Here is a 7,369-nt window from a genome sequence, read left to right as displayed (position 1 = left end):
TGAAGTGGCTCTCCCTGCATCTCCCATCTGGGGCTGGCAATGCCCTCCCTCCCGCTCCGGGGCTGAGCATCCCTCCCACCTGAAGTCCCTACCTCAGGCTGCGGGCTGGCTGCAGGGCAGTGGTTCCCCAGTTCCCCAGCCCGGCCTCTGCCCGCTGCACCGTGCCTGCCTTGGAGTGCATCCAGCACGCTCGCTGCAACCCCAGACAAACAAACAGCAGTTGTGCAAGGGTGCGGGGCAGGCATCTCCGGCAGGAAACAAAGCGCAGGACTTGCTCTATTTTAATCCTGCCAAGGGTCTTCTTGGAAGCGAGGCAGAGCCCGGCTGTGCAGAGTTAAGAATGAAACCCTATTTTTAGCCTGTCCCCGGTGAGGTAAGAGCGCGTGAGTCAGCCCCGGCGTGGGACGTTGCATAACGTGGGGCCGCCGGCGCACGGGGGTGAGGATGGAGGACGGAGGATGGAGGATGGAGGGAGCCGTCCCTCTGCCTTTCCTGGCATTGTCACCGCGAGACAGACCCTTCACATTATTTAAATGCAGGGCTCTTCTTTCCACCTCCCCTCCCCTGAAAATTTTAATTAGAAACAGCAGTAGGCTGGTTATGTAATGCGATTAATTGCAGCATTAGAGCGAAGAAATATAGGGCACACAGGTCTTAAAGATTCACATGCAAAGTCATGTGTGGGAGTGAGAGAGACAAGGGTGAAACGCAAGACTTATCTGTTTGATTATGTACTGCTCATGGGGCAGTGATTTATTCTCCAAATAGCTTAATCACGGCAATCTGCCGATAGCTAAGGCAAAAAAAGGAGCAAACACCCAGAAGATGAGGGGACAAAAGTGCTTCCACAGCATCTCTAAAGGTTAGGTGTGCACCTTCCAAACAGGATGTCACCCGTGGCAGCAGACCTGCCTCTCAGCAGCACTCACTCACTCCAATAAAAGTGAGATTTTCCATTGAGTCATGATTAATGAACTGCAGACGCATGCTGACGGGGAGGGCTGCAGATAACTTTCACTGTGCTGCGACTTAATCTGGGAGAGTAGCTGAAGCTTCAGGCTTTTCTCTCTTCCTATCTTTTGTAAACCTATCTCCAGGGAAGAACTGAAGCCCAGATCGGTGTGGTCTCCTGACGGTGACCTCCAAGCACCCAAAAGTGAAGGGCAGGGTTTTGGTAACTGAGTGGCTGCCGTTTAAACTCAGCCCAGTCCAACAGTGGCAAGGAGCCACTGGTGCACCTGACTGCCCAAGTGTCCTACAGGTGGATGGGCTGCGCGAGGCTTGTCTTCACTGCAGAACCACAGAGCATCTGGGGCTGAGGCTGAGCAACCTCACTGCAAAACCCAACTGGGAGAGATGGAGTGAGCACTGCAGGGACTTCAGGAGGCATGTCTGCAGGTATCTGAGCGCTGCCGCTTTTCAAAGCAGAAGGACTGCTGTTAATATTCATGGAAAGGAAGATGAAAAGGCACTGGAGAAGGGAGTGCGTGGCGGGGTACCGAGGAAGTCCCAGCATGTTTTATCCTGTGCTTGCAGCGGAGAGAGGAAGGCTCGCAGTCCAAGTGCAGCTGCTCTGTGCTACAGATTGCACTCGCAGATTGTCATCCTGCCAGCTGCCCCCAGCGCCAAACCTAAGGCTCTAGTGTGAAGCAGCACTAATTTAAGGCAGCCCCTGAGCTCTCTCTGAAGCGAAGGCTCTTCACCCAGTAAGCCCAGCACAGCTCAAATGAGCGTCGCTGCTGGCAACCTCAGCTGTAAAGCCATGGTCTGAAACAGAAACACCTCCAGACGTGATCTCTCCTGAATAAAAACTTAATTTGCTGCTGCCTTGCCATTCCCTTGCAATGATTACAGAGGCCCCTGTGTATGGGTCTGTCAAGAAGCAAAATGCCAAGACAAATTTAAAAACAGCTTTAAAATTACCTTGAATTCATATCTTGTTTGATTGCTTTGCTGGTAAGAAAAACACTGAATGATTCCTATCAGAAAAAATAAAAAAAATCAGATTTCAGCTGTCTTCCAGGATGGGCACAGTGCTAAGTGCATCGGGGTTAGGAGTGGAGAGGTGCTGTGTGGCAGGAATACCCCTCCAGGGGACTTGCTGGAGACATGCTGAAGAGGAGAGTGAGCCAGCCAAGAAGTCTCTGGCCATTAGTGGGTTTGGGTCCTCAGCTGCTTTTAGCTATTTCTAAAACTTTCCTCAACTCTGTGTGTGATAGGTGAGCATGAAACCCCCCCCTCAGTTTGGCATGTGAGTTCATCTGTCTCAGTGCATCTGTACCACTTGAGCACGCTTTCTTCCTTATGCAGAGCCTATTGGTGGCTCTCATCAGGCCAGACCCCAAAGATGCTCTCAGTGAAACCTCCACTGGAACCATCTTCCACTGGAAACATTTTTCCTTTCCGAGAAACTGGCTAAAGAAAAGCTGTTCGGGTATATCTAAGTGCACAGTAAGATTTCTCCAGAAGAAATCAAGATCAAAGCTCATACAATTAGGAACAAACTAAAAGCAAAGGCACCTTTACTAAAGCTCATTAAAAATATCCTTTGTACCGATCTCCTGTGTGGCACCCAAAGTCTCATGAATACAGTGGGCTAATGAGAATGCAGTGGGTTTTTTTTTTTTTTCCTCCAGTATTTTTCTCTTCCGTACTTAGCAAATGTCATAGTTTAATTAAGGGATGTCAAAGGCGCAGAGAGCTGCCCTGAGATAATCGTTGCCTGCTGCTATACAGACGCGGAGGTGAAGACAAGCGAGAAGCGCTATCGTGCCCACAGTAAATTACGGGGAGAGGGCAAAGTTCAGCCACGGAAGGGACAGAACTTAATTTATAACTGTGGGCTGCTTTGCCCAGCCCTGGGATGGGGCTCCCCAGCCCTGCTCCCCTCAGGCTCCAGTGCTCACCACCACCTCTTGCTGTCCGTGCACCCCCGGCTTCCTTCGGGACCTGGCCGGCAGCCTGTAATTCAGCCTCTAAAGGCACGCACGTGGGTGCTTCTTTATTTATTAGTATTTACCAAAGCCCTTCCAATCTTGGACTCCTTGATTTTACAGCCCTTCATGATTCTCATGAGATGACGTTTCCTTTTCCATGGCTGCCTGCCTCTCTCCCGCTGTCTGTGCCTGCTCTCAGATAAAGGCTGCCTCCTTCTCCTTTCCCTTCTTCCACATCAGTCAATATTGATCTGGCCATTCCAGGTGCAGTTTGTGCTAACAGTTTTCTTTATGCCGCGCTCTCTGATAAATCTGTGACCCGCAAACCTTCCTCCTTTTGTTTGTCATCCTTGTCTGGGGTCTCAAGGATTCATTGCATCAGTTCACAGTTTACTTCTCGGTGTTTTGCAAGAGGAGCAGTCCACGCTTTATCTCACCAATTGCTCCCATTTCTCAGCTGCGGTGCAGAGGTGACTGAACAACACCCTATGAGTTCTCTCCCTTCAAAATTACCTCCAAATTAACCTACACGTGCAATATTCCCAGCAACGTATTTCCTTTCAATGGAAATCATGCCCAAACAGCAGCTTGCTGATAGCCTTCCAGCTCGGACTTCATCACCACGCGGCTCGGGAAGATGGCAGGAGGGGCTCACATCAGGCCTCGACTTCTATTCCTGATGAGCGTAGCACCAGCCACGCAGAAATGGAAGAAAACATCTCTGGGGGACCAGGACACCTCCTAGAGCCTCCCTGCTACACGGACGACACTTCTAAGTATGGGGCTGCCCCGCTGCCAGACTCCACAGGTCAAGCAAGAGGGATCATTTGCCCTCGTTGTGATTGACTCCTCATTGCGCTGCGGGGGAACAGCTGCATTCCAGCTGGCCTCGATGAGTGCTGGAACGGTCCCACTGGGGAGGTCCTTCCAGGGGAACGTCACACTGAGGTCTCAGAGGTGAATGGTTCAGAATGAAAATAGTTATAAATAATGAAAAGGAGTGAAATGAATTCCTTCACAGGGAAAGACAGCACAAGTCTTCTGTGCCAAGACACAGCAACAAAAGGATTTCCATGGCATTCCTCTACAAAGTATCTATCAGTTCATTAGCATGAAACAACCTTCATAAAACATTCTGTAGTTCTACCAGTAAATTCTCATAAAACTAAACCCCCATACTGCTTAATTGCTCTTATTAGCAAGCCAACTGTCTGTCAGACTTATTTTGTTATGCAAGGCACGCTAGTAAGAGAGGGCATGCAATTTTTAATCAGACCTGGGATACTCACTAGGATACAGACTTCTGAAGGGCACAGCTTCACCCAAACAAGCGCATCCATCACAGCTGGACACAGAGAAGTGGTGCTGTATCTTGCTCTATCCAAACATACGTTTACACAGAGATTTACCTCGTCCCTCCTCCTCCAATACACCCGCAGAGCTGCCGGTCGGGCCCTGGTGCTGACCTGCCAGAACTTCTGCAGTCCCTACCCAGGGAGGGGAGGCCCAGCACAGCAGCAACCGACAGCTGAGCAGAGCACAGCAATGCAGATTTACATCCACCCTACCTCCGGGCGGGATTTTTAGCAGAACACTGGGAATGCAAAACCTAAGGAATGGTTTGGGGGTCTCCAGTACGAGCAGCTCAGTCCGAAGGCATCCATCCCCTCCCCGCTCTGGAGGCCTCCGTGAGCGCCTCATCTCCCCGGGAGACACGGCGCTGCCGTTACCATGGCTGTGTGAGACCTCTAGCAAACACACGGAGCTCTCCAATAAAAGCTGCCAGCGGTGCGGGTACCTCTCGCTGCTCGGCACAGCCGTACGTGACCGGGAGCACTGCAGCGCGGCCGCCTGCAGCTGCACAGCCCAGCGAGGGACTCGTCACGCTCCCCTCGCGCGTACGGCTTGAGCACAACTAAAGCTCGGGAGCTCCAGTGAATGCTTTCTCAAAAACTGTACACAGTTTGGCTCTTACGGAGCTTCAGCTCTACGTAATCCTCTGTTGCAATTCTGCTGGCCTGCCTCCGTAGTTAAACCTGAGATTAACTGAACCCATTTCTCACTTCAGCGGGGTTACTCCGAGGCAGAATTCAGGGGAATTCAGGGAAAGCCTTCAGCTTTCAGCAAACGCTCTGTGTTTCTTGTTTCCTCTGCTTCCTAACAGGCATTCGAATGAACCACAGAGCTGACAGAACCCAGCTTCTGGCAGATTAGGGAGGCTGCTACCTGAGCGAGCTCAGCTCCCAAAAAGACACATGGTCTGAATGAACGCGTCATGATGTGGAGCACCGCGTGCCATTGTCTTGTCCTTCCTTCCCTTCCTCTGTCAGGGGAATGTGCTCATGCCTAGGAAGTGTAACACTGCTTCTCTCACTCTTGGGACAGTCGCATCTCTCCTCTGCCAGCTCCCTGTTTTATCACAGCTCTGCTTTGCACAGCTTGCCAGGTCTCAGCCCAGGGGACCGGAGGTACGGGCAGCGAGCGCAGATGTGCAGGCAGAGAGCACAGAGGCGTTGCTGCAGCAGCAGAAGCAGGTTCAGGCAGACTCTGCCGTCGCTGCTCACTGTCACGCTCTGGGTGTTGGTCCCCGGATGGTGTCATTCGGACCTCTGAGGCCACAGAGAGCACCCAGAACTTCCCTTCCGGACATTCAGCTCAGGAACCGGCACACATCTTTGGTGGACTGCCCGCACTTAGGATTTCCAACACTTTCCACAATTAAAAAAAAAAAAGAAATCCTGCTTTGACAAACATTTTGAAAAGGTTCGCTGTTTCTTTCAACACAGGAATGGGGAGGGAGAGGCTTTTTATCCATGCTTCTTAGACTTTCTGTGAGAAGCTCCAGTGCTGCTATGCCTTGGGACCACAGGGTGAGCTTTGCCATCTCAGTGGCCCATCAGCCGCCACGCGGACAACCACCACGGCTCTGAGAAGCTGCAGCATCCCAGTGGAAGCTTAGTGCATGCTCCCGGCTCATTTCCCCAAAGATTCCATCTCTCTGAGGCTCAGAGTGACCTCTGCACCTGCAGGCGTGCGTGGCTATGGTCTGGGCTTAGACCAGATGGGTGAACTGAAGGCAGACGTTTATTTCCTTGTGATCTCAGCAACCACTGGAGGTGGAGGCTGCCCAGCTGGAGTGCTGAGGGCAAAAGCTGAGCTTGTGTTTGAGAAACAGACACTCATTTTTCTACATTTTGCAGAAATTGAGGTAGGAAGTGGTAGGGCTGGAGACTGAGAGTAGTTGGGCAAGGATGTTAGCACAAGCAGCTGTGAGTGAGGAAGGAGGAGCAGCAGTCTGAAAGGCAGACCTGATGTCCCCCAGCCTTATGTTCTGCAGAACAAGGTTCTTGCTCTGAGCTCAGGCTGGGTACCATCATTCCAGTGTTCTTATATCATTGAGTCATAGAGTCATTCAGGTTGGAAAAGACCTCTAAGAACTCAGCCCAACCCACCCTACTGCCCACGTCCCTCAGGGCCACATCTCCACGTTCCTGGAACATCCCCAGGGCTGGTGACCCCCCCACTCCCCATGCAGCCCGTGCCGGCACCTGACTGCTCTTTGGAGAAGAAATGTTTCCTAACATCCAACCCGACCTTCCCCCGGCACAACGTGAGGCCATCGCCTCTCACCCCATCACCGTCACCAGGGAGAAGGGGCCGACCTCACCTCGCTACAACCTCCTCCCAGGAGCTGTGGAGCCTGCCAGCAAGGTGCCCTGCCCCGCAGCGCTGCAGCCCCGTCTTGCTGCGGCCACGGCTCCTGCAGCCCCGGGCAGCGCTGGGAGCTGCAGTCCGCCCGCGCGGCCCCAGGGAGCGGCTCACCCCGCGGGCACCCCGGGCTTCGAGGCCTCAGGCCACGTGAAACGCGAAGAGAAAAGCGCAGCAGACTGCCGGGAAACCCTTCATTAAGCGGAGGCTGTCTGCTCCGTTCCCTGAACAAGACAGGGCTCCGCTGCAGAGAGGCGGCTATCTAATAAGGCTTCTGACTCTTGCCCACAGATAAGCCAAATGAATTCTGCACAGGCATCTCTGAACCTTTCAGTTCTAGATTCTGCAACCGCAGAAATAGTCGTTTATCACCGTTTCGCGTCTGCGGGAATTACTCGGGGCCGCGCGGTGCCAGCTGTGCGGGGCGGGGCAGGCGGTGCGCTGCGCACGGTGCCGGGCGGCCCGTCGGGGTAAGCGGGCACCCCGCGCCCGCACGAAGCCGCTCCGCACCGCGCAGAGCAGAGCGGGACGCGGGCAGCACGGCTGGGGCTCCGCAGCCGCGAGGCTCCCAGCGCTCGTTTTAAAACGAAAAGGGTCGCGGGGAGGAATTCCCCTCGGCTCCCTCCGCAGCGGGGCGGGCGGCCGCGAGTCCGTTAATCGCTGCCCCGGGGGCCGCCAACCCCCGCCGGCCGTGCCCCGCTCCCGTCGGCGGGGCGGTGCGGGGC

General features: G+C 53.6%; 1 long non-coding RNA gene across 1 annotated transcript; it reads left to right on the top strand.

Moving 5' to 3' along the window:
• LOC110404994 lies at positions 247–1,826 on the top strand. Its single transcript, XR_002442631.1, has 2 exons — positions 247–373; positions 1,098–1,826. It is a non-coding gene; the product is annotated as an uncharacterized LOC110404994 (long non-coding RNA).

Source organism: Numida meleagris, chromosome 11, assembly GCF_002078875.1.
Source record: "Numida meleagris isolate 19003 breed g44 Domestic line chromosome 11, NumMel1.0, whole genome shotgun sequence".
In the NCBI taxonomy this organism is placed as follows: domain Eukaryota; kingdom Metazoa; phylum Chordata; class Aves; order Galliformes; family Numididae; genus Numida; species Numida meleagris.
Note: the sequence above shows the minus strand (reverse complement) of the source record. Positions and strands in the feature narration are given on the sequence as shown.